The sequence below is a fragment of the Etheostoma cragini genome, chromosome 1 (genome assembly GCF_013103735.1).
Source record: "Etheostoma cragini isolate CJK2018 chromosome 1, CSU_Ecrag_1.0, whole genome shotgun sequence".
In the NCBI taxonomy this organism is placed as follows: Eukaryota; Metazoa; Chordata; class Actinopteri; order Perciformes; family Percidae; genus Etheostoma; species Etheostoma cragini.
Window position 1 is genome coordinate 14,287,289 of NC_048407.1, and position 27,721 is coordinate 14,315,009.

The 27,721-nt window shown below is 39.7% G+C and overlaps 1 long non-coding RNA gene across 1 annotated transcript; it reads right to left on the reverse strand.

Annotated features, from left to right (window-relative positions):
- Window positions 1–3,184: 3,184 nt before the first annotated feature.
- Window positions 3,185–26,822, reverse strand: LOC117946419. The gene is made up of 3 exons (XR_004657031.1): window positions 26,608–26,822; window positions 14,960–14,966; window positions 3,185–3,247 (listed from the first exon to the last, which is right to left on the reverse strand). It is a non-coding gene; the product is annotated as an uncharacterized LOC117946419 (long non-coding RNA).
- Between the last annotated feature and the right edge of the window lie 899 nt (window positions 26,823–27,721).

The following is a 27,721-nucleotide window of genomic DNA, read 5'->3' on the forward strand; positions in this document are numbered from 1 at the left end:
GAGCTATGTGCATCACTCTGACTGGGGCCCTTCCATAGAACAAGAACGAGAGTAGAACGGATATTGAACTGTTTGCTGTGGTCATTTTAATCAGGAGAGACTTTGTTTAACTTAGACTTAGGCTTAGACTTAGACTTCTCTTTATTAATCCTTTTGGGATGACTCCCACGAGGAAATTGAAAAAAGAGTGAAATAAGTTTAAATAACATGGTCAATAATAGGTTGACATGTTGGTGACTAGACTCTATTGCAAGGTTGAATTTATAGGGGTATAGAGGCCAAGGATATATAGAAATATCCCCTGATGGAGTCTGGGCACTGGTGGTGGTGATGAAGAGATGAAGAATGAGCCTGATAATCTGGATGGATGTGATGTAAAACGGGACTTCTGATGATGGAAGAACCCTGGGCGCTGGGAATGATGATAACTGGAGCTGAGAGAGAGAGAGAGGGAGAGAAAGAGAGAGAGAGAGAGAGAGAGAGAGAGAGAGATGAAAAGCAATGAGCTCTTTCTGAATGAATTTACGCTAAACTGCATTGGACCAGGTGTCCTGGGGGGAAAACAAACCAATTAATCTGCACAAATTTTAAAAATGTAGGTTCTCAAATGACCTACTCCACTGCTCGATTGTTGCAAAAGCTCACGTCAGTGAATCAGCGACTTGCTGGAAGACGATTTCTGTGGATGTTTATGCTGAAGATAGCCTGCTTCAGTGGTCACAGTTATTTCCAATGGCCATAGAGGGGCAAAGTCCCTCCCGCATTAGTAGACCCAATGGGGCCTTATTTCTGTAAAATAAGAAAAAAAAGTTGTAATGTAACAATTGTTGGATCCTGTTTGCATTGAACCATGAAATACACATTTGATGTTTGTCAATTTATAAGATAATTTTGCAAGTACAGAACATATCTCTGCATTTAACCCATCCCTAAAGAGAAAGACAGAGACATCATGGCTCGCAAACAAGCAAAGCATGGCAGTTGGTCAAGGCCACACCCCCACCCTCCACCATTTTATAGGACCTTTAAGTAATTCTACAAGACGGCAAATTCTTGCCACCCTTCACTGGCGTGTGAGTTTTGATTGACAATTGATGTTAAGATCTCACTGATGATAACCTTTGAGGAGAGGCTCCCAGCACCATTTTAGGTAAGTTGATTCCCTATGAAACAAAGCACAACCTGAGATCCTCTGTCACAGGTCTTCTTTATTCCTGCAACTCACTTCATAACAGTTGTGACAGCTCCAAGGCCTATTAAGTCCCTTTGGTTGCTGGGATCTGGGGATTGGCTAATGAGGACTGATGATTGACACATGGATTGAATGATTGCACACATGTCTATAAATAGGATTGTTTGGGTAGTCATTGGCACTCTCTCTCCCTCCTCAAGGCTACTTGGTTTGTTTGGATTTTGGGTTAAGTTACTTTTGCGTTCTAGCCTTGATACATGTACACACTTACACACATACACTACACACATCCATACATTAAACACATAACTGATTGCTTTGTTTATTTAAATAAATTGGATTTAATTGTGCAAACATGTGTGTTCTCCACCTTTTTGTCATACGTTTGAGCCAGGTCATGACATGGGGTCTGGTCAACTCAGCCTTTGACAGCAATTTTTTATCTTGTTATGTTGTGGTGGAGTTTCACGTATGACTTTAGTTGGTAAGAGTTTTGTTTGAGGACCTTGATGGAGGGCTTTTCTTTTACTCATTGTTGAGGTAAACAGTTGGTGCTTAAATGTTTTGTATGGCCTTGTTTTAGCTGGCGTTCTCCTGTGAACGTGGTTGGAGCTATATGCTCGGGATCACATCTGCGGTGTTCTGAAGGTAACGGCATAAAGGGCTTTTTAGACCCACTGGTTTACAGTGAATAAATACCCGCCACCTGTACCGAAGACTAGGGATGAGTTTAGTTAGCTAGTTAGTTAAAGAGGAGACTTTGGTTTGTTTGGATTTAGAATATATTTTGGGCCAATTGATTTCTGAAGGATTTGTTTACTTCATATTGAGTATCTGTTTTGTTACATTTGATTTGCTATGTCTAATATTGTTGAACATTTCATTCAGGGTCCCTCTGATAAGTTGCTGGAGCAATGTAATAAAGAGCAGCTAAAGAAGATGGCTCAGGTCTACTCTATTGATGTTGACCAAAAGTAGGCCCTGAAGTGTGTCGTTATGACCAACTTGAAGGAAGAGGGAGTGCTGGGGGACAAGGGTGGTAAGAGTGGTGTAACTACTTTTACCGCTGCTTTGACATTTGAAGAACAAAAATGACTGTTTGCTTTGAAAATGGAACAGGAATTGTAGAAAATCAAATTGGATTTGGAAGTTCAAAAATTGACTTTGCTGAAGGAGAGCATAATTTCTGCATTGGCTTTGAATTTAGAAACGCCTTGTGTATGTTTAGATGTTGCAAGCAATTTGAGGTTGTTGCCAAGGTATGATGGAAGTTATGTTAAGATTTTCTTCAGTTTGTTTGAGCGGGTAGCAGATTCAAGAGACTGGCATGATGAGGAGCAGACTTGTGAAGTGCGTTTTTACTTGTATAGCACAGCAGGCTTATTCAGCTTTGCCTTCTGCAGCCTGTAAAGAGTACAAAACTGAAATCAGCCGTCTCGAGCTTGATGTGTATATATATACTGTGTATATATATATAGTGGCTTGCATACATTTACACACCCATGCTACATCTTTTGGAAATTGATCTCAATGCCTTAATTTGAAAAATGTACGAAAATCCCACATTTTAAGGACACCAATTTTCTTTGTGAATTCCTTAAAATACATGAGGCATTAGTATACACACCCCTATGTTACATTCCCATAGAGGCAGGCAGATTTTTATTTTTAAAGGCAAGTTATTTCATGGCTCCAGGATACTGTGCATCCTGATAAAGTTCCCTTGGCCTTTGGAATTAAAATAACCCCACCTCATTACATACCCCTCACCATACATAGAGATAGGCATGGGGAACTTCCCATCATCTCTCAATGCAAATCAAACCAGCTGTTAAGTTAACTGAAATAACAACATGTCGACCTCTAGGTATGGTATACTTATGCCCCCTGTATTTTAAGGAAGAACAGTTTACAATACATTATTCATTCACATACTGTACATTATTCATTCATCATTCATTCTAAGAAAATTGGTGTCCTTAAAAGGGTAACTGTTCTGTATTAAGGCATTAAGATCAATTTCCAACAGATGTTTTTATTCCTCTTTTTAATCAACTTTAGCATGGGTGTTTAAAGTTATGCAAACCACTATATGTGTGTGTATATTTGTATGTACAGTATATGTACATATATATATAATATACACACTGTATATATATATATATATATATATATATATATATATACATATATATATGTACATATCTATGTACAAAACATAACGTACTTTGTGTCCCCAAGTTCGGAAAGAACTTCTACAGCAAAAAGTGACTCTACTTTGCAATTATTGTCATCAAATTGGTCATTGGAAAAAGGTGTTATCTACTTGAAAAAAAGAAAGTAAGATGTAAAATGTTAAGTTGGCTGGTTTGGCTACCACTATTCAAGGTTCTACACCTGGTATTGCAGCAGAACTGCTGGGTCCTTTTCAGATGCAGGTTAAACCGGCAAATACTTTGGAGATTGACTTGTGTTATGCTCCGTTTGTGTCTGAGGGATTTGTGAAGCTGTTTAGCAGTGATGACGGTGTTCCCCAAAAGTTTTTGAGAGACTCAGAAGCATCGCAAAGCTTTGAGGGGGAATATTTTGCCCTTTTCTCCAATGTCTGACACGGGTAGCTGTGTTCCCGTTAGGGGGATGTGTCTGCGGACTGTGTTTGTGTCTGTGCACAAAGTGCATCTGTCGTGTGTTTTGGTACAGGGGGAAGTTGAAGTTGGTGTTTGTCCAGAAATGCCAGTTGATGGATTTGACTTTATTTTGGGAAATTACCTGGTAGGAGGTTGTGTGTGGCCAGATGATGTGAAATGGGACGATGTACACTTACCTGACCAGGCTATCCACATGTATATGTCTGCTTTTGTTTCAGATACTCCAGAGGGCCCCAAAATAGAGGAGGCAGTGAATACTGTCTTGTCTTCAGACAAGCAACAGGCCACTATTCCGGAGCAAAATGTTTCTGCAGTCTGTTGTGACTTGTGCTATGACAGCTGCTCTGGCTGACAGTGAGGAGGTTCCAGAAAAACCTTATAATATGGAAAGGTTTATTCTCTCAATGCCTACTGATCTTTCTATTTCTCGGTTAGAGTTAATGAACAGACAAAGAGCCAACAAGTCTTTTGGTTTTGCCACTTCCTCAGGTAGACATTACACCGGGATATTTCATGTGGGATAATCTGTTGTTCAGAGTATGGCATCCTATGTTGCAGGACATATGGGTCTAAAATAAAAGACTACAATCGTGTGATCCAGCATTTTTTAAATTATGTTGAAATGGGATGTTTTGCTAAGTTACCAGAAAACCCAATCAAATCCTTAGACCTGCTCCTTTCTATCCATTTTCTGTGGGTCAGCCATTTGAACATCTCATTATTGACTGTGTGGATCTGCTTCCCGGTCTAAATCAAGCTTTGCTTAATGTTAACTGTTATGTGTCGATCAATTACGTATCCGACGACTTATAATATCTGTAGTTAAAACCTCAGCAAGTTCATATCTGTGCTTGGGATTCCCAAAACATTACAAGGGGATCAAGGGTCTAATTTTACATCTTGTTTGTTTGCACACTTCTTTAACAGCTTAACATCAAGCATAACATGTCCTCAGCACACCACCCAGAGAGTCGGGGTGTTCTTGAGCGCTTTTATCAGCATTTACCAACGTTGCTACGTGCTTATTGCACAGAGTTGAAGGCATTGGGAGGTGGGTTGGGGGGGCTCTTGTTAACAGCTAGAGAAGTTGTTCAAGAAAGTTGTGCGTGATCAGTGGATGTCGAGTGGCCCTCCACAGAACTAGATTACATGTAGTAATAATAATATTAATGACCATAATAATAATTACATTATTAATCCCAAAAGGGGAAATTACTATGTATATACTGTATATATACTGTAGGTGTATGTATATGTATATATATATATATATATATATATATATATATATATATATATATATATATATATATGTACACACACACACAATGTATGTGAATGGTTTCAGGCAAAGGCTTAATGAGGCTGGACAAACGACTAAACAGAAATTTCATTTGTCTCAGAAAAACCCGAAAAGACTGTTTGACCGCAAAGTGGAGTGTTGGGAATTTAGTGTAGGAGCTCAGGTTTTGGTATGTTTCCAGTTGTTGAATCCCCTTTTCAGGCAAAATTCTTTGGTCCATGTACAATTGTCTGTTGGGTTTCTGAATAAAATTATTTGGTAGTAATTGAGGGGGACAATGACATGTCGGACAAGGTGTTACAACCTAGAATTAAAAACTCTGAAGCCTTAGAACTGTTAGATACAACATTGGAACATTTGGATGTAACTAAATGTAAACAGTTGATTAAGGTTACTAAAAGTTACCCCTGTCTGTTCTCAGATATTCCTAAATGTACTACTTTGATCGTACATGACGGTGGTATTGAGGATGCTAGGCCCATATCACAGAGGTTCTATCGGGTTTCTCCTGACAATAATAAAATAGTGGATTCTTAAGTGTTGTTCATGTTGAAAAATGGCATTGCGAACCACATTCATCTAGTTGGGCTTCTCCTTGTCTGTTGGTTAGTGCACCTGATTCTACACACAGGCCCTGAACTGATTTTCAAAAGGTTAATGCAGCGACAAAGCCTGATTCCCTTCCTCTCCCGAGAATGGAGGATTGTGTTGATCAGGTGGGGGCAGCCAAATATGTCAGTAAGTTTGATCTTCTGAAAGGGTATTGGCAGGTTCCTCTGTCGGAAAGGAGCTAAAGAAATGTGTGCTTTTGTGACACCCTCAGGATAGTACTCTTACACTGTCATCCCCTCTGGCTTGCGAAATGCCCCAGCAACATTTTAGAAGTTAATGAATATAGCGGTGTGTGAGTAGGATGGTTGTGTTGTTTATTTGTATGACGTGGTGATTTATAGTTACACTTGGGAAGAACTCTTTTTCTTTTTTCTTTTTTTTTGTGAAAATGAAAATGAAAATGAAATGCTATTTCAAAAAACAGTGCGTGTCCAGCACACACAAACGCATAAACTCACACACACATACTTCCTGAATAAGGAATGAGGATAAAGGACTTTGGAGACCCTGATTGGCTGTATTGTTTGTAAAAGTTGAACTTACTTGTTTGGTTGGTTTGGGCACCTTTGACTGTCAACCTGTCTAAATGTAAGTTTGCAAAGGCAACAGTAACCTATTTGGGCAAGATAGTGGGGCAGAGGGAGGTTCAAACCAAAAATTCTGTTTCCTGTTGTGTCTACTAAGCGGGAGGTGTTGTGTCGTCTCGGGATGGCAGGTTTTTACTCTGGGTTTTGTGCTAATTTTGCTTCTGTTGTAACCCCACTGGCTGAGTTGTTGAAGGCTGGTGTTAGGTTTTTCAACAAGCTTTCGATCAAGTGAAATCCCTGTTGTCGAGGACTCCTATACTGGCAGCTTCCAGGATGGATCTACCTTTCCAGGTGCAAGTTGATGCGACTGGTGTTGGGGCTATTGCAGTGTTGTCACAGATTGATGAGCAAGGAGCTGAAAGACCAACAAGTTACTTCTCTAAATGAATGAAATGGGCCCTGTTCCTCAAGATAATTTGGTGGCAGATGCCCTGTCACATGCACCTTTGTTATAAAATTTGCTGAACTGAACGGGTGTTGGAGATGATATTATTGTGGTCAGATATTTAATGTAAAACTGGAATTTATTGTATCTAACAGTGTTTTTTTCAAGGTCATGGTGTGACCTTGCGCTTGGGGGGCTCTTGAGTCCCTTTGGTTGCTGGGATCTGGGGATTGGCTAATGAGGATGATGATTGACACCTGGATCAAACGATTGCTCACATGTCTATAAATAGGATTGTTTGGGTAGTCATTGTCACTCTCTCTCCCTCCTCAAGGCTGCTTGGTTTGTTTGGATTTTGGGTTTAGTTACTTTTGCGTACTAGCCAAACGTGGGTTCTCCACCTTTTTGTCATACCTTTGAGCCAGGTCATGAAAACAGTCAGAAACATTTAGCTTTGGAATCTTAAGCTTGCCATCGGTATCTTTTGAATTCCTTAACTTCATCACACTACTGATCCTGTAAATGTCGCATGTAAGCGGACATCAGACTTGTACTGCACAAGACTTTTTACAGGGATTTGGTTCATTGGAATCTAGTCTGTGTCCTTGACCTTCCACTTCTGGGATTGTTCAGATGCAGCTGGAAATTTGGCCGGATGTTTTTCCATTTCGTCCTGATGTCTGTTACCTCCCGCTTTCTTTGTGTTGCCATTTCAAAGCTAGTGAAGATGCTCCACCCTTAGGAAAGATAAGTCCTACTGCATGTGTAATGGGAAAGAAATAGGCAATTGCTTAATAAAAGTCTCCATGAAATTTACATTGCACGTTAAACAGAAAGATGAGCAGTGTTAAATATTTTCAGGTCTTACAGAAACAATCAGACCAGTCAACATGAGAATTACCATAGAAGCTGCTTGACTGCATGAGTAACTTGAACCTGGTTTGCCTGTAGTCAGGAGGAGACAAAAGCACACGTGCACACCCAGGGAAAAAGAGATGAAACTATGTAGATGAGATGAACATCCAGAGTACTGGCTTTCAGGGGAGTGTCAGAGGGTAGTGTGCAGACACCAAGGAAACAAACATGAGTTGAGTCTATAAAACATTCATCTGCAAAAGAATCCATGATGCCTTGAGAGAAATACTGATTGTTCAGAAGAATTAGGGGAAATGGTTTGGCTCACCAGCACCCCTTTGCTTACTGATGAGCTCTGGGTAGATTAATCTGAGGTATGCAGACTGAACACTAAATGCAATGCTTTGTTTATTTTTCTCTCTTGCTCAACAGGGGAAATGTGTTACCAATTGTATAGGCCCCTTGAAAGTCAGTGTTGTGATATCAATCTATGTCTTTCAGGAAGTAATGGGGATAGTTTTGATAAGGGTCAGAACTGATATGACAAATGACACATAAGGGGGGCGTGTTGGTTGATCTGATTTGACCCAGCCATTGCTGGTTTGTGGGAGATTCGGACATTCAGATTGAGATTGTTTCCGGAAGGAGGAAGACGGAAGTGAGCATGCTACAGGCTGAAGTTGGAAAGCCACGTTTCCAAACAGAAAACATTATTGGAAATAGTGTTAATTATCAAAATAGATGTATTCTTGTTTTCCCACAACACTACTTTTGTGAATACAGAGAGCAATCGGGAGAGTCATGACTTTTCCAGGTGGGCCGGTAGTGTTTCGAGGCCGTGAAGGCAGGTCTGATAACAGTTATACATTGCAAGTCCTTGGCATGTATAACTGTTATCAGACCTGCCTTCACGGCCTTAATGCCATCCGGCAGCCTGTTGTGCTCCCGCTGCCCACTGGTCAAACTCTGCTTAACCCATACGGCGGGCCTGCAGCGGCCTCAGGCCAATCAGATCTAGGATCAATCAAGGACTTTCAGAATCTTCTGGGGGTGGACCCCCTGATCCCCCTCATCTTAAGTCACCACACAGAACTCATCCCGAACATCCTCAAGTCCTAAAAACACCCCTGTCGGTAACATTAACAGACAGAGTGTAACTCTAACAATGGAAAGCCGAAAAGGAAAGTTGGCGTTGAGATGGTCAGACTCAAAAGGAAAAAAGGGATCCTGTGCTGCCCTGAGAAGAGCGGTGGTCTACAAAATTTCCCGGTGAATTTTTTTGGTGCCACTCCACCGCTGTGTAAATACACATTTTAAAACCTGAACTACACACCAAGGAGTGAGTGACAGAGATGTCAACGCGAGATGCTGGAGCTGCTCGGAATACACAAGCAGGCTGTCCTTCCCGATGACTGACGCTGGCAGCACTGTTCCAAAACGTGGAATGACAAAGCGTAGGACACTGTATAGTGGTATGGTATAGTATATAGTGTCTGCAGTGACTACAGCCCATTGGTCCCAAACAGCTATAAAGAGTGAGAGTATGAACTACGTAGGATGGTTTGGATGTCTAGCATTTTAAAACATCTGCTGACGGCATCCACGTAGTGAAAGAGTGCCATACATAGTCTGATTACAGTGTTTTTTATGAATAACCTTATCAAGAAATGACATTTTCTTAATTTGATTATGAAACAGGGAATCAAATACAGCTTATAAAAAGTAGAAAAGAGAGAGTTCTCTGCGCTTCTGCAAACCACAACATTCCGGTGCATTGACTTTCACGACTGTGGGAGGAAACCAGAGAATGTGAAGGCAGACACGAGGCAACCATGCAAACTCCACTCAGACAGCATCTAACACATGGTTTTCTTGCTGTGAGGCGACAAGGTTAACTACCATTGAAATTTCAATCAAAAGAGACATGTTTGCTGATATGCAAATAAGATTTATTGTACAGCTCAAATAAAATGAACAAAGTTGTTGGCAATTAGACTCCATCGCTATACAAATATTTTGTATATCTAGACAGTATATAAAGTAGCCATCAGACACCATCAGACCCCCATATGGAATCTAGACACTGGTTGTGGCAACAAAGGAGCCCAAAGACCAGACCGAAGGGGGCTCCGGACCGGTCAGCTGGAGTAGATGACTGGAGCTGGAAGGGGAGGTGGAGGGTTGCAGTCTTTGCATGCAAAGGGAGAAACAATCATTTAAAGCAGTGTTGTGACTCTGTGATGGGCCTTTGCCATGTAACAATTCTGATTGGTTAAGCAGGAAGTTGAACCCCTCCAACTGCTGATTCTATAAAGGTAGAGCATCAATTGATAGTAAGGTCTTCCTGAAAGAATTTGCGCTACATTAGACTCCTAAAAATGTTCCTTAAATTTGCGGGGTGAGATCCCCTTTGTCTGCTCCTGGTGATTCTATTGCACTATTTGATGCCTTGCAGACAAACTATCAATGGACATTAATAATATAGCAACGCTATATATTGTACCTATGAATGAATATTTATAAAGCCGGTTTTATTTTATGGGAAGATTAAAGTCTCCTCTCTCTAAAAGATAAATCTGAGAAACGTAAGCATATTATATGTCTTTATCACATTGTCTGCAGCAACAGCCTCTGTCTGAGCTTTCCGCACTGAGTTATGACCCCATCATCTCGTTTGTACAAAAGGGAAAAATTAAATTAGTTAGAGTAATGAACCTAGGTGCTTTACATAAGAACGTCCCCTGCTCATTGTTGCCCAAGTCATTTAAGAGACTAATCCACATATATCCCATCTCACTTAAATGCCGGCCCTCTGAAAGTCCTTCAGGGATCTGCCTTTTCAAACAGGACTCTCCATGGGGGTCCTAGATCACAGATGAAAGTGCTGAACGTTCTGGCAGACTGGGTTGGAGGAATGGCATGAAGGGACTTAGGAGTGCGATTCATCAAATTAACAAATTTGCTTTCCTTTTCCCGGTAGGCAACGGGGTAAATTCTTGGGTACTTAAAACGGTGTTGCACTGACAAGGAGGGAGAGGGGGAGGAGTCGGAAGGGAGAGGGAAGTTCTCAGTATGAAGGCGATGTGAGTGTGAATGTGTAATTAATGACACTCTTACTCCTAATTAAAACCTCTTAGCTTTCTCCTCACAAGGTTGCAGCAGCTGGTATAGACAAGGCCCTCACTGCGAGATGAGAGACATAAATTGCATGACAGTATCACAAGGCAGCACCTGCTTATGTCTACACCTGTCATTGCTGGAATCATACCTCATTCTGTCAATGAATTAACATCCTTCTGGGCTAAGAGAGAGAGAGACAAAACTGGATTATCTCATCCCAGAATGAAAATCCCTGGTGGCTTGAAGGTGGTACTATGTACCCATTTTCAAAATTAAATATATTGTTGTTTGCTTCAGCTAGGCAGACTCCTGCCTTCTCTAGTAAAAATGGCATATTCCAGATCTGAGAGATTTCCCCCAGGAACCACATCACAGTATTGCCTTGTAACTATAACTTAATATCATGTCAAAATCTCCTGAGGATGATGCAGTTAGTCAAGCCACAGAACGAGGAAAAACAAGAGCAAGTTGAACGCTCAGAGAAACAGATGGAGGCCAAAAGCAGGTGGAAGAAAGAGAGAGAGAGGCAGCATAAGGGAGTAAGGGAGAGAGAAAAAGGAAACCCAACTCACAGAAGGAAACACAATAACACAATACCCCCAGATAATAAAAGCAACATGGGAACAATATAAGGCTATCAAGTCTTTTGAAAAAACAATAGAAAACAGCATGGGAGTGCTATTTAGTATTAAATTTTAATGTTAGCTCAATAAATGATTCTGTTGTCTTTTCCAGAATTGTCTCTAACCGGGGAAGACCACATGGGCAGTCCTGTGGGACATGCAGAAAGCACTTGCATGCCATCTCAGTAATACTCTTGCTCTTGTATCCATTCTTTTAGCTCTGTGTCCATCCCCTTACACTTTCACCTAAGACTTGTTAACCAAATCAGTTTCAATGGATCTCCATCCATTATTAATATTACTTAAGCTGCTTTATTTATGTTTCACACAATTGGCTTCTGCAGCTTCTCTACTTAATTGCTGACATTCCTTTTCCATGGAGACGACTATTAATAATTGCTGATGTCATTTTGATGTTTTGATTTTGTTGCTGTGGTTGACCTATTAGTAGATTACATTATTGGTGTGCTGTCACCCACAGTGATATTCTTCTGAATGGAAAACTGTAAGGGAATGTGAATGTGGTTGTGTGTGTGCAGTCGGGGGGGTTGCAGGTAGCTCAGGCAGACATCTGACAGTTGATGAGCACATGATTCAGAAGCTCACTTGTTCTACTGTTTAGACCTGTTTATAATTGCATTGTTAGAGATCACTTCAGCCTTACCTGACTCAATACTTTAAAGAAAGAAAGAAGGGATAATGAAGAACATTGCTCTATTTCAACCATGAGACATGTTGCAGTTGAAAACTGCAGAAAATTGATTCAAGAAGTGAAACAACTTGTCATTTTTGTGCTCCCTGATAGCATGATGAATTGCTACTGTGGACATCTCAGTCACCTAAACTGTCTTTGTAAGCCACACTTGATCACTGTCAGAGAAGCTCAAGATGGTCAGTGATTGCTGTATAGGCAAGGGACTTACCTCCTACTGCTATTTCTTCGCTTTCTCTTGCTCACACAAACACAAACTTATTTGTGTCAAGCCGGTGGTCTGGCAGACTTGAGATGAAAATAGTCCTGAAAATAATCTTTCAGCATATGGGAAACAATTATTTGAAGAAAATATCCAAGAATCCACATGAGAAAAAGTCATCACTGAGGTTTATCTTGCAGTATACGTAAACTGTGGACAAGGATTAAATGTGAAGGAGTTTCTGAATCATGACAAGCAATTCCGCAAGATTTGTGTACCACAAAATAGCAAGCTGTGATCATTACTAATTTTGTTCGACTTGTTGAGGCTTTGTAAAAGTAACGATCACACTGTCACTATCACTGAGTGTGTAAATGGGATCAAATGCCTTTCACTTAACACACACACACACACACACACACACACACACACAAAACTTTTTATTTAAATCTGCACCAAGTGAAGTATTTTGTTCCATAGTGTTTTCAAAACAGCCAGAAGGAAGGGAAATATGATACATTCTCTAAGCCAAGTTGATTAGCCTACCTTGCCATCTCATATTAAGTACATTAGCCATATAGACATACTATCCTGCTCTTTTACAGTCTTGAAGATGTTTTTCTCCATTTCATTGTAAATGTAGGAGCCGATATGTTCTTGGTGCATTTAATATTGTATTGCTTCTTGCTTTATTTATATTTATGTTGTTGCACTACTGTATAATAGAGAGTTTTCTTCAATGACAAGCCATTCTTATCAAGTGATTTCTTTATTATGTGTCTTAATTTGCACACATCTTGGCTTAAATCATACACACCATATTTATCTATGTATTTAATATAATTATCTCTTTTTGGTGGAGATTCCAAAGAGTTCAAAGATGCCAAATACGTCAAGTTGAAATAGAGGACAGACATTGTAAAAGTATTTGTAGCCATAAAACGCATGGGATCTTGAATTTGAATCCTTCAGTCAGTGTGAGCTATTTAGTGTAGCTTCAGTTCAGTGATAGAAAGATTTGTTGACACAACATATTGTGTTGTATGTAATGCATATGTCTTACCTGAAGGAAGATTTACAATGTCTCTGAGACAGTAAGCATGATTATACGGACAATTCTTCATGATTTCTCCTGTATGTCACTTTGACTGATGCTTAACACAAAAGATGTGATATACATCTCTATAGTGTACATTTGTACATACTATAAATGCTAAATCAATCAACACAAACAAGGCAGCAGACTGATATTGTATTACTCCGTTATTGGAACACTTGACTTGAACACTAAATGGGATTTTGTGTGGAGTAAAATACAATAAATTTCACAAAACTTCACCAAGCTTCAGCTCATTATTGATCCCCTGCATTTACTGGTTACATTATATATCCTTATAGCTCACACTCATTTGTCATCTTGAGAAATTGATATAACATGTAATGGGGGCACTTTACATAATAAAATGCATTGTTTTAATCATATTATGTGAGAATGAATTGAATTAACTTATACCGTTGTCATTTTGCCTTTACAATTTAGAATAGTTCCCCGGGTTTGTCTTTGACTGGCATTCTCCCTCTTATACTGTACTTAATGGGGGTCTTGTGTCAAATCAGGTCATCATCATTTATTACAACAGTATATATCAATCAATCAATCAATATTTATTTATATAGGACCTTTCAAACTTAAAGAAATGCAATTGAAAGTGATTGAAAAACATCAAGCAAAAAACTAAAATGTGGACTTTGAGACTGATGCTCACTATAATCACTCAAAACAACATATATATATATATACCTTTAGGATACACACACACACACACACACACACACACACACACACACACACACACACACGGTTCATTACCATGCACATAACAATACTCTCAGGTAGATATCAAACAATCAGTGATTCCATGCCAGCACAGGTGCTTTGTAGAAACCATAAGACGTGGCTGGGGGCAAGCCAGTAGTGTTTAAAGAACTATCCACATACCTGACCTCAAGCCAATACATATGGAATGTGTAACAAGGGACATACAGTATGATCTCAATGTGATAGAGGGGAACCTGATTTCTGCATTAATGCACATCAGTAATGGAATAATATGAAGTGCAGTCAAATGTGCAGCTTTTCTCACAACAGGTGCCATCATTTAAATCATGCAACACAAAATCACCTCTTTTGCTTTCCTCTAAAAGCTGTGAACTCAGTGGCATCAAGCTCTGACAAGTTTCTGGCAGAAGGAAAGAGTGTGGAGCACTGAGACCACAAAACCTTTTAGTACAAGAAAACCAATGGCCTTTTGTTGGAAGAGCAAAATTGCCTTGAGTGAGTGTACAGCACCATGAATAAGCCACCAGTGGCAGAGCCTAATGTGTTGCTCCGGTCGTAGAAGAAGGGCCATTGCTCAAAACATTTTTGTGATATTAGGCAAGAGCCAAACATAACCACAAATATACATAGTGCCACTTCAGGTTGTACTGCATAGCCTCCAGAAAACTGTAACAGGAAATGGTGTATTTTATGTATTAAAGCAGGAAAAAGTATTATACAGTTGGCAAGCATAGATTGTGAGGGGATACCAGGTCTCACTGCAACAAGCACCAGCATTTAAACTAAAGGTGTGTTGTGTTATTCACATTTTCAACCAGCGCGTTGTGAAGCCGCCGCAGTTTTGGACATGTGCTTTAAACATTTTGAATTGAAAGTAAACAGACTCCCTATGTAGACTTTGATGAGAAACGTATTTGTAATACTTCAAAAACAAGCCTATAGCTTCTGTATGTGGTTAAAAAAAAAACTGCACACAGGACTTTAGACATCAGATGAGTTAAGTCAAAGATTTAACTAAATCACTGACAATAAATTTCCTAAAAAGTAATAATTGTCCTTTAAATGTCCTCTCCAACTTTCATCATAGGCATGAATTTGAAAACCTTTTAGTATAATATATTTGTTGTACTTATTGTATATCCACATGTGTTCAGTTAGCTAAATTCACAAAACCTGACATACTAAAACAAAGAAGTTTGTTTTTTACATCTGCAGTTGTAGAGAACCTGGCCTACAAGACCCTGTCACACATGGACACATTCACATACACACTCTCTTCATTTTCAACAGGAGGCCTCCCAAGAAAAACAATTTCAGCCCAAAATTACATTGTGGAAAACTAGATTCTTACTAGATATGAACATATATAGCATGTGTCATTCTAGAGGGCACGGGCACACAGCGTTATTTCTTGTTTAATTTAGAGGACTTGTTAATTGACAGAACCTGCCACGATCGGATCACACCAGCTTCACCAGATGGTTGGAGAGGAGTCACCTCAGACCAGCCCATCTGATCCACAACCATACATTTCACACTCAATAATTACACACAGATGCATAGGTAACACAATGTAATCCATGAAAAAAAACATGTGTCCAAATCATTTTAATTAAAAAATGACAACACAGATCCTAACTTTGGAATTCAGAGATCCCGCTACGAATACATACTGCAAACTTTCCCTTGTCAGATAAAGAAGTCCCTTTGTCCTGTATCTCATCCTTAAAGTTCTCTTGACCTACTTCCTGTCTTATGAGTGCTGACAGGTGTTGTACACCAGTGAGACACAATGACAGGACCTGTTGACTTGTGTCTCATTCAACAAGAACATCTGTTCAAATATCCCCTTTAAAGGAGTATCAGGAGACAAACAGTCTTTCTTTGGATGTGGTCCAAAATGTCAATGCTCAATAACATTCACATTGTTATTTTTCCTAATTTTCTTTTCTTAGTAGATGTACAAAGACATACTGAAACAGGAGTAAGACATAGTGACATATATTCAGTGATTAAATACATCATAAAAGGACAGCTTGGGATTTGTGTGAGATTACCCCATTAATTATTGCACTGACAATAAAATCTTTTTGTAAATGTGTCAAAAAATAAACAAAAATAAAAGGGCACTCACTCTATACTTTCTATGACTTCTCTTTACAGCTTTCAGGTTTACATAATATGGAAACGTTAAAACACGGGCAATAAAGTAAAATCTTGCAACAGATACTTTCTGTGTGTTTCCTTTTTTACTCTTGGACAGACGAAGATATAAAAAATTAGGTACAACGGGGAAATCTACTGCAATGTTCAATGGTGGATAGATGGAAAGCAACTTGACAAAAAAAAAAAAAAACAGACTGTGGCCCTTCTCACAGACGCAGAAAAAAGTGTTGACAGGCTATCTCCATGCATATTAATGCCAGCCAGCCAGCCACACTGGCATAGGCTTGATTGAATAGTCAAACAATGGGAAAAGGCAGGCTACTTTTCATGTTCGTCCATCAATCAGTGCAGCAGACTGCAGCTCTCTAAGCTTTGTTTCAGCATCAATTAGCTGACGTGGTTTGGGTTGCAAGATGATTTTCAGAGGGTTCTGTTTTTAATAAGACAGACAGCATATAACGTACAGTTGTGGGACCAATTAACCCTCTAAAAACACAAACAAAGTAATGGTTGGGAAAAAAGGCCAAGTGGTTTACTTAAAAAACCTAATTATATTGTGCAATGAAGCAAAAACATTTCTTCAGTCACACATATCTTATCGCAGTGGTGAGAATAATTTTGTTCTCTTCAAGTAGGCCATTCAGTCCATTTTATGCCTTATTAGTACAAGACAAATATTACCTGTGGATATGTCAGCACAAACTTCCCTAAACCTGAAACAGTGGTTGGTAGTCTTCCCAAGGTCCAGACAATCACAATAACAGTAAAAACAAACAATTTGAAATCACAGAGTATCAATGAAACAAGGAAATGGCAAAAAACGCCAAAATAAAAAGATCAGAAAATAAGTGAAATTACTTTAAATATGAAAAGACAGACAATAGAAGCTTACAATAAAAACAAAAACTAAACTATCACAAATAATAAGCAACAAAACCCAAAGCTCTGTCTGATGTTGGTGGGGACTGGGGAGCATTTTCCAGATAGAAGAAGCTCTTTAAAAGAACAGTTCTCATACTTCAATTTCTATGTGGTAATGGTACCACTAGATGACTGGTGCTCATTTGAAGTTTTAGTTTTTCCAGGGGAAAAAAGCGTGGTGTTATGTGACATTTTGCATGAAGAATAGAAGAAAATGTTTTAAGTTTAATTTAGCCTCAACAGTATGCTGTCTGCTTTAGATGTTTCTCAGCAGCTGAGACTGCACAAGTTTGGAAAAAACAGTGGAAAAAAACCATAAAATATAAGACAAACTCAAACCTTTTATAAAAGAAATATTGAACCATGAGGCACTTTAACCTGGGCCTGATGATAAGTTTATCATATGTCAAGCTGACTTCATCACCCTTTTGAAGTGCAACTTGGTGGATGTCAATTTTAAATTTATGTTAAAGTGCCCATATTATGAAAAAAATAAGAAAAAGAAATTCTGGGATTTGGTGTGTTATTTTGTGTCTCTGGTGCTTCCACATGCATACAAACTTTGAAAAAAACTATCCATGGTGTTTTGAGTGAGATGCGGTTTCTGAATGTCCTCTGCCTTTAGTCTCCAGGTAAGCTGTTCAAAATCTGGACAGCTTCCTACGTAACTAGCCGAGACAAGGTGGTTAACGGTAGCATGCTAGCGTGCGAGCTCACTCTCAATGGCAAAACACTGCTACAACACACACTAGTTCACCATAAACTACAAAAGAACTACTTCCATGTCCCTGTTCTGCAGGTATTCCACAAGTGTGCCCTCGGGTGGAAGAAGTCTCCCAGCTAATCCTGCCTTGTACTGAAAAAGATGGAGAGAGAGTTATATAGCTGACGTTATCTTACCAAGCTACTGCGCATGTGTGACGCCCAACAAAGATAGTAAAGAAGTGAGATGTCTCACTCTTTAGATAAAACAGAGACCTAAACACACAGGGTGAAAACAGGACCTGAAGCAATGTGCAGTACAATAGAAATATGTGTTTTATTGAAAATGAAACCATGTAAACCTATTCTGGTACAACCTCAAAATACAATTGTGAGCTGAAAGAGAGCATAATATGGGCGCTTTAAAACAGTATTTCTCTATTTTAGATTCTCACCCGTAGCCTGTCACTCCCTCTCTACTTACATTACTCAGTCTCTCTATCGTATCACTGGCCATGAAGCGTTGTGAAACGTAGATCGCACCTGGCTGTCCATACAAGACGTGCATTTCTCCGCTAGGGTTACAAAGCAATCATTCTCCTCTCAACTATACAGAGCGGCTTGCTCTCTGTGTTTGGTTGTGTGTGTGTGTGTAAAATAAAAATAGAATAGATTGATTGAGAATTATTTTTGTACTATTAAAATTGTAATCAACATGATATTTGTTTCAACAGCCCTACCTAGTACTGGCCAATTCTCTGGGTGTGCTCAATATTTGTATTCATGCCCTCTTGCACAGAATGCTTAAGAGCATTTGTTGACCCTTTTTCTCTGATTCACTCCAGTTCTCTTCTTTCTCATCTGCAAACCCATCAATAAATGTGTGTCCTCTTGCACTAGTTTCAAATGTCCAAGCCCAGCTTGGTAAACATTCCATCCATTTCCTGCTTTATATTCACGATGTTTTCAAATGACTGTCTTATTTTCTAATCTACTTGTGTCTCATTCTCATCTCCTCAAAGTTGTCTTGGATACATTTCAAAATGATCTTCATCTACTTTACATATCTAATAACGCCTTCTAGTCTTTTGTTAGTTTTGGCATTTGAAGTTTTCCTTGCTTCTGAATAAATAACCTTCTCTGCTGTTCCAGTACTGGGAGAGTATACTCACGTGCTTTAGCATGTTTCCGAGGCATGATCTGTCTTAACAAGATGTACCAGGAGCTGATGAATGTTTCAGATGTTAACATCTAGTCAGAGGCCTGGTACACCACAAACTCCATAGTTGACTTTATCTTGTCCACAGTGCTAATAGAAAAGGTGGACCAAAATCCGCTTGATTCAGTGAACAGTTGTTTACATTGAATATTGTTAGATTTAGACAAGCCAGATTTTTCGAGACAATTAGGGCAAGGCAGCCATTTTTTTACTTGTGCTTCCACAGCCTCTTGGGAAAGGTAGTTGTGATGGACTTTCCAAATGCATTGAAAATTTGTTAAATTTAACACAAAAGGTAACTTACCTGCAAGTATGGCCAAAATGGAATGGAATTAAAGCGCTCACATTATTAATATTTTCAGATTCATTATTTAGTGTTATATGTTGTTTATTTTAGAATAGGTTTATGTGGTTTCAGAAAACACAATTTTTATTGCACTGCACATTGCTGCAGCTCCTCTTTTCACCCTGTGTGTGTCTCGGTTTTAGCTACAGAGTGAGGCATCACACTTTTGTGGGAGTCACAGATGCTACTAGACAGTCAGTAACAGAGTATGAGGGCGTGCCATGCTAGCAGCAATGCGAGCATTGTAACATGTTACAAAGTGATGCACGTTCATCACGGAAGTAAAGGCTGGACTACAATAGAGCTGTTTGGAGCAGTTGGTGAACAGTGTTTTCTCAGGACAACATGCCTTCAGGGTGGACTTTGTGCTTTTCACTTTGTAAACCTATTACATGCACAAAAAATATATATAATACAATAAAGGAAAGGGAAAAAGCAAAACATAAGCACTTATAAACTTATAAACTTAACTAGTTTAGTTTGTATTTCCCTAAATGCTGCTTGACTCTACTATCAGCCACTGCCAACTATCAGTTAACAATGTTCACATGTCTAAAGTGGGACTGGTGGCTTGAGTTACCAAGGAAATATGAAGCAACTAACAATTCATTCACCAAGATAAATGTCAAGATTTGCACACACACAAACACACACACACACACACGACTCCTCAGTATTTGTACTGCTGATTGGACCATGATAGGAAAGAGAACTCTTTAACTTCAGATTAGTTGAAATAAAGCTTTTATTAGTTAGTTTAGAATTTTAATTACCCCTCACATTACACAATTTACAAAGTCTACAACCAACCTTGTTCTCCTGTATTCCATGTGGGCTATGGCTTTATCCACACAAGAAAAAAATCAAACCTGCTGATTACAAGAACTCATTTATAAAACAAAAAAAACAAAAAATAATACATGACAATGGGTTTTAGATTTTGAAATTCTGGACACATTAAATCATCTGGAATATGCCGTGATACTGTATCTAGTTCCTTTCTGTGCCTTTGTTCATGGATTAGACCAAACTTTATTATCCATCCAGGTTCTTGTTAATAGGTTGTTAATATAGAGAACAGGCTTCATGAGTAGAAAGTATAAAAGGCCTAACAAGCAGAGCAGAATAAGAAGTTAGAAAATACAGTTAACTGGTTGTGGGTTGATATGTGACTTTAAATCAAGTGAAGAACACTGGCAGCTGAGAGCTGCACTACCTGCCACCTAATTGTTTTGCTTTAGCTTTTTTTACATAACTTGTGTATGGAGACTTGTTACTGTTAATGGACTCCCCTATGCCACCTCTTCTTTACTGTAATAACTTGCAGTCAGTTTCAGTTCCTCAGCCTGTTGCTCGGTTTTGTAAATGTTTAAAGTCTCTGACAGCTACTGAGCTGGTTACAGAATCAAGGTGGGTCCTGGAGTCAGACAGTTTAGAGGTGAGGTAGCCTTTTCAGTGCAGCTGCTGCTATAGCCTCATCTCTTATCCAGCCTGCAGCTATTCCACCAACACTGGCGGTGGGGCTCCGGGGGGTCTGTGCCGCTGCTACCGGGTCTGGAGCTCTCCGTGTCCCGCTGTAGATCAGATCACGTCGAGGTCGGCAGCGGAGCTTTCTAGCGATGTTTCCACGCTGGCCAAGCCCCACTGATGGCAGCCCGTCTGCAGGACCTAGAGGTCACCGCCAGTGTTTCAGTTGGACTATTAAAAAGCGTTGAGATAATTAAAAGGTATTGTATTTAGAAGCGGGCTGGCTGCTAGTTAGCTAACGCTAGCTTTCATGCTACAAAAATAAGCCGGACAGAGTTGTTCACTCATCAGGCGATAGAAACCCTGCTGTCCCCGGCCGTCCTGTTGGCTCAGAGCTCCACAGATTAAGTCCACAGGTACAAATTAGTTTTGCAACAAATGTATCGCAAGATGTGTTGCAAAACTCGAGAGTTGTAATCACTGAGTTGTGGTTGTACTAGAAAAGTGACTCAAGTGAAAAAAATAAAAATAATAATAATAATAATAATAAAGTGTTGAAACATTTGTTATCTGAATTAAACTTTGTGCAAGCCCTACATGTGCATCTAATAAAAGAGCAAAGACTTGAAAATCCTTGGTGTAATTCATTGATTCAAGACAGAAGTTCAAAGTTTTTGTCATACAATATATTGACCTTAGACACTTGATGTTAGCCGTGGAACCTTTTTTTTTTTTAATAGTCGCCGTGACTTTGTCAATTTAAACTTTTTTTTATTGCAGTAAACCTTTCCTTACTTTAGCATTAGGCTATGCTTCATTTAATTCACTGAGTTTTGAATAGTGTTTTTAGTTTTCTTAATAGTTTCCATTTTGTATGGATCGTATAAATACTTTAAAAGTCTTTACTGATATCCAAATAGATATTATCCATGAAGACACATCAAAGTGGACTTAATAACATCCTCAGTAGATCAGTGAATCACTCACGATGTGTTAATGTTATTTCTTTGATACATCAAAATAAACAATATAAAAAAATATGAAAAATGCACTTCCAAGATGTAGGTCTGATTTAAATGAAATGACAAGAATCTGAGATGCCTCTCGATCAGCATAGTAATACATTATTTATACGCTTCATCTTGAAAAGTTACATATTACGTTAATAGATTAGGATTTGTGAGTTGCTCAGGCCCGTGGATTTCTTATTTGAGTGTGAAAGTTTCTCAGCAGATTTCCTTTGCACTGCTTCTCTAGGCAACTGTGTTGTATATATGTAAATACATCTACAAGCCGTTTTGGCTGGAAGACCAATGGACAGCTGTCCAACTAGGTCAAGAAAATAGCATGAGTTTGTTTCAGTAAAGAAGAGAGCAAAGATATGTTATATTATTTTAACCTTTAAATCATCCTGCAGAAAATTATTTGTTAGTGACACAGAACGTAACACACAGAACTGTAAATACACAGATATTTGAGAAACAAGCATGTATGACTCAAAATTAACATTAATGGAATAGAAAAATATTAAAATTAGCTTTAAAAATAATGATCCATTGAAAATCAGATCCAATAAAAACAATCTTGGTACTCAAATTTGATAAAACACCACTTATTTAAAAACCTTTTGAAAGATAAGTGTTGAAAAAACAAAACAAAAAAAATCGCCTTATCACCTTAGAAGTGGCCACACATCAGTACAGTTCCATCATCACCCTGCCTTTAGCCAGCGGTGTACACTATGTGGGTTGCTTTAACTGCTTGTGGGCATTTGCTCGTGCTAACTGATAGGCTAATGCCTAATGTAAGATGAGATGGTAGCAGAACAACATCTAGAGGCATCCTTATTTCCCAGATGTTTTTCTACTTCCTTTTGCAAAACTGAATAGCTTGTGCCCTTGCTCAATGGCCTTACATGTGGCTGAAACCAACAAGAAGTCAATTGATTTGACAGACCTCAGGCTTTGAGCCACTGTGTGTAAAACACTCGGCAGGCCGTTGGTCGTTGGGAATTAAACAGTTGTGAGCATATTTGTGTGGTATTTCTTAAAATATTCCAAATAGAATATGGCCAGCATATCAATGTCCACATTTAATTTTGTATACAGTTTTATCAGGGGGTTTGTGTGTCCCTGCGCATGAGACAGTATTACACTAAACACTTGATGGCACTTAATAAAGTGATAATAAATCACCCCACCTATTTACCCCACATTGAGCCAGATGAAGTAAAACAATTTAGCTAATTTTGGCCTGATGAAAAGATAAGCCTCTCGGGGCACGAGTGAAGTCATCAAAACATCTGCTGTTAACCATTAAAAGCTCCCTGTGCCCCCGCTGAAGGACAAGTTTTCATCTGCTCGCATTATAGATGCAAATGCATTAACTGGCATGTTATTCACAACTCCATGATTCAAATAAACAGTATGTGTCTGTGTATTCATCATGTGGCAATCTGTGGCTGGCTGAGGGACTGTTCATTATCCATTTAAGTGGCCATCTGAAGAGTTTGGGGATCTTCAGTCAAAACACACTTGACCCTTCCTTTGCCAGCAGTTCATTTTCTATGATCCTCCAACATGATGGGGAGGGTCATGCTTTTTTCCCAAACAATTTATCAATGCCTTCTGTTCTGGTTTGTACGGCGCCCCCGAGCTGACATGGAGGAAAAAATAAAATAAACACACAGGAAGTAGTGCGCTAGCTGGTTAGCTGGTATCTACCTAGCTAGTAGCACGACTTGATTACATCTCCTTGGTTGTCTAAATACATTTATTTTGATACACATGTGAACATTATAACACTTCAGTTTGGCATGTCTTAATTAGTAATGCTTTTCTGGGCTTATCCGGCTGGGGCTCAGTGGTAGAGCCGTTCCTTGCCAATTGGAAGGTTGGTGGTTCAATCCCTGGCCCTGCAGTCCCATTTCAAAGTGTTCTTGGGCAAGACACTGAACCCAAAGTTGCCCCCAATGCTGCGCCATCGGAGTGTGAATGTGTGTGAGTGTTAATCTGATGAGAGGGCGGCACCTTGCATGGCAGCCTTGGCAACAGTGTATGAATGTGTGTGAATAGTGAACGGTTCCTGTACTACGTAAAAGTGCTTTGAGTAGTCATTAAGACTAGAAAAGCGCTATATGAAATACAGCACATTTATCTACACCAAGACCACTCCCATCTGGATAAGGGAAACGGCACAGCGAGTATCCTCTTCTTGGACTTCTACAGTGCCTTTAATACCATCTGGCCCCTTATACTTCAGGACAAACTGAACAGAATGGGAGTGGACCCCTATCTGGTCGACTGGATCAAAGATTACCTCACTGACAGTGAGACAGGCTGAAGGACATGTCTGACACTGGTCAGCAGCACTGGAGCCCCCCAGGGCACGGTGCTGGCCCCTCTTCTCATCACCCTTTACACCTCTGACCTCTGTTACAACTCGGAGCTGGGACACATACAGAAGTACGCCGATGACACAGCCATCGTTTGGTGTATTGGGGTGACAGGGAGGAAGAGTATCGGAGTCTGGTAGGGGACTTTGTTCTCTGGTGTCACACTAACTGCCAGCAGGTTGGACTTCCTGGAGAGATTACAGTCATCCAATATTTACCAGTCTGTGGTTACCAGCATTCTCTTCTCCATTGTAGTGTGCTGGGGGGGGGGGCTCTGTGGTCAGCTTCACGCCGACCACAGAGCCAGCCTGTCTGATCAGCTAATCCAGCCTGCAGCTATTCCACCAACACTGGCGGTGGGGCTCCGGGGGGTCTGTGCCGCTGCTACCGGGTCTGGAGCTCTCCGTGTCCCGCTGTAGATCAGATCACGTCGAGGTCGGCAGCGGAGCTTTCTAGCGATGTTTCCACGCTGTCCAAGCCCCACTGACGGCAGCCCGTCTGCAGGACCTAGAGCTCACCGCCAGTGTTTCAGTTGGACTATTAAAAAGCGTTGAGATAATTAAAAAGGTATTGTATTTAGAAGCGGGTTGGCTGCTAGTTAGATAACGCTAGCTTTCATGCTACAAAAATAAGCCGGACAGAGTTGTTCACTCATCAGGCGATAGAAACCCTGCTGTCCCCGGCCGTCCTGTTGGCTCAGAGCTCCACAGATTAAGTCCACAGGTACAAATTAGTTTTGCAACAAATGTATCGCAAGAAGTGTTGCACAACTCGAGAGTTGTAATCACTGAGTTGTGGTTGTACTAGAAAAGTGACTCAAGTGAAAAAAAAAACAAAAAAAAAACACGAGTAAAGATTTTTTTCACAAGCTCTCAAATCGTATTCTACAAGTGCTCACATCGCATCTACGAACACAGATTTTTTTAACAAGCTCTCAAGTCTTTTTTTTTTTTCTTCAAGTGCTCTGCATCTGCGCTCTCAAGACATATTTTACAATAGCTCAAATCACATCTTCCCTCTCAAGTCATATTTTACAAGTGCTCACATCACATCTTTGCTCTCAAGTCATATTTTACAAGTGCTCACATCATACGCTCTCTCACTTTTGCACCATATTTATCTTCATATCACTTGCCAGTGGACTTCCCAGCTATGTACAAAAGAGGGAATTTCATTGATAGTGGAAATAACAACACACCCTCATAACTAAACAGAATAAGCAGCTTGTCAACAACCAATATGATCTTTATGCGAGCAGCTCATGACGACCCATAAATAAGTTTCCCTCTTGTGGCTGTTGTAATTATCCCTAGAACAAACGATCATTTTAGACATGTGGTCGTAACATGTGACCACGATGGAAATTTTAATCTTATGACAGTTCTATTTAAAAAAAAGGTGCAATAGGCGATGCAGCGCAAGGACTGATATTTGAACTCAACTGCCTACAACACCTTCAGAATCTCTGTCCCCAGATTCAGAGACGTGCATGTGACGAGCATTGCCATAGTGACCAGTGACACTTCTGCTAGTGTCTCTGTTGTTTAACAAAATATAGGAGATTCAAACATAGCAAACGGACAAAGTTATACTGACCTATTAAAAACTCCAAACCGTAAAACAGCAAAGTTAATTACTCCATGAGTATGACAGCAGCCTCACCCGTTTTCATTCTCTTGAAATCTCGGAGCGTTGAAACGCCTCACTGACCCTAAAGGTGCTGTAGGTATGACTGAGAAGATCCAGGACTTAGCCAAAAAATTTGAACATCGACAACTTTTCTGTCCCTCTCCCCTTTCCACTAAAGCCCAAAACTAACCCCTGCCCCATCGCTTCCTGCACCTTAAACACAACAGGCTCAATCATTAAACACGTACTGAGTTAGCATTAGGAAACAAAACTAGTTAGGTTAAGCAAAACAAGAGTCCTAGTTTTTTTAAACTTCAGGGATTAGCTAGTTAGTTTTAGTCCACTAAAATGAGGATGTGGCGTAACGTCACAGACTAAGGTCTGTAAAACTTGGTCATTTCAAAAAGGGACCATTGAGTTATGGTCTCACAAGGGACATGAACCCCGTTGCCCAAGTAAAAGTCTTGTATTTGCTTGACCCAATCCACCACCCAAATTTGCCTCCCTATGCAGAATTTGGCACACAGGATGTTTTGCAGTTAATCACACTGCACATCTGCTACTGAAATATGCTCTTGAAACTACAGGAACATGGCAGTATACAATGTTATATATATAACACGCTAACTTCATCAACATTGCAGAAACATCCATCAGCACAAGACTTAGGTCCATGTGTCCAACCCTCTGAGACCGAGACACTCGCCCACGCGTAAAAACAGCACCTTTAATTCATAGTTTAATCATTTAAAAACCATACAAGCTAGCGACTTACCAATGGTTGTGTCTAAAAGGTAACGAGTTAGCGGATACGGAGGTCTCTTCCGGGTCTTTCTAGCCTCTACAGGTGATTTTCTATCAAGCCTGGAACTTCCAGCCTTTTTCGGGGTCGTTGAGCTTTAATTCCAAACTGTTACATCTAAAATTGATCCAATTTATGTCCATAATTCATCGCGTTTGGCTCATTTCTGCCGCTAGCTGCCCGCTCCGTCGCTCCTCTGTGTCTGTTTACTAAAATACAGGAGCCAGCATGCCCATATATGGGAGACAACGTCACCCTCTTGTATGGAAGGCCAGAGGCTACAAAAATGCCAATAGGCTGTATGGAAGGCCAAGAGGTGCACATATTTAGACACGCATTTGCTTGTGTAGCATTGCTCTTGGTGTAATATAAATAAATCTGACATTATTATGTTGATTATTGGCATAAGTAAATGTCATGAGAGCAAAAGCGTCTGGACTTTCTTTGAAAAAAATATATGTATTTTGTCAACTGTATAATTTATGATTATTTATTCAGGTTTTACTTCTCTGTCTGTGATATCAATACATATCTGTGAGATTCATGTTCCGTTTTAGTTATTTATTTGTCTTTAAGGCCCTACAACCATTTTTTAAGATGCAAGTGACCTCACTGCAACCCAACTGTTCTAATAACCCAGTCGGTCCTGAAGAAAATTATGTTCATGTCTTGACTGTAGACAATAGGGTTGATGTTTTACAAGCTTTTTTATAAAATAAATCCAGACGGACAATTAACTGTAAAAATGGCCTTATGGCTCAGAGGTCTTCACAAGTTAAAAATGTGTGTCTGCTTCTGTAAATCGAGGGATTTGGTTAGATTCAGATTTTGAACAGATTTTGACATGGCCATGGTTAAATGAAGAAGCTATTAGGAAAGCTGTTATATTGCAGGTTATGAATAACTAAAATGGCGAGAGAGCTCAGCTCCATTAGCTTAGGAGACTTGAAAGTACGATACCAACTGCTACTTCATTACTACTTCTGCATGCATGGT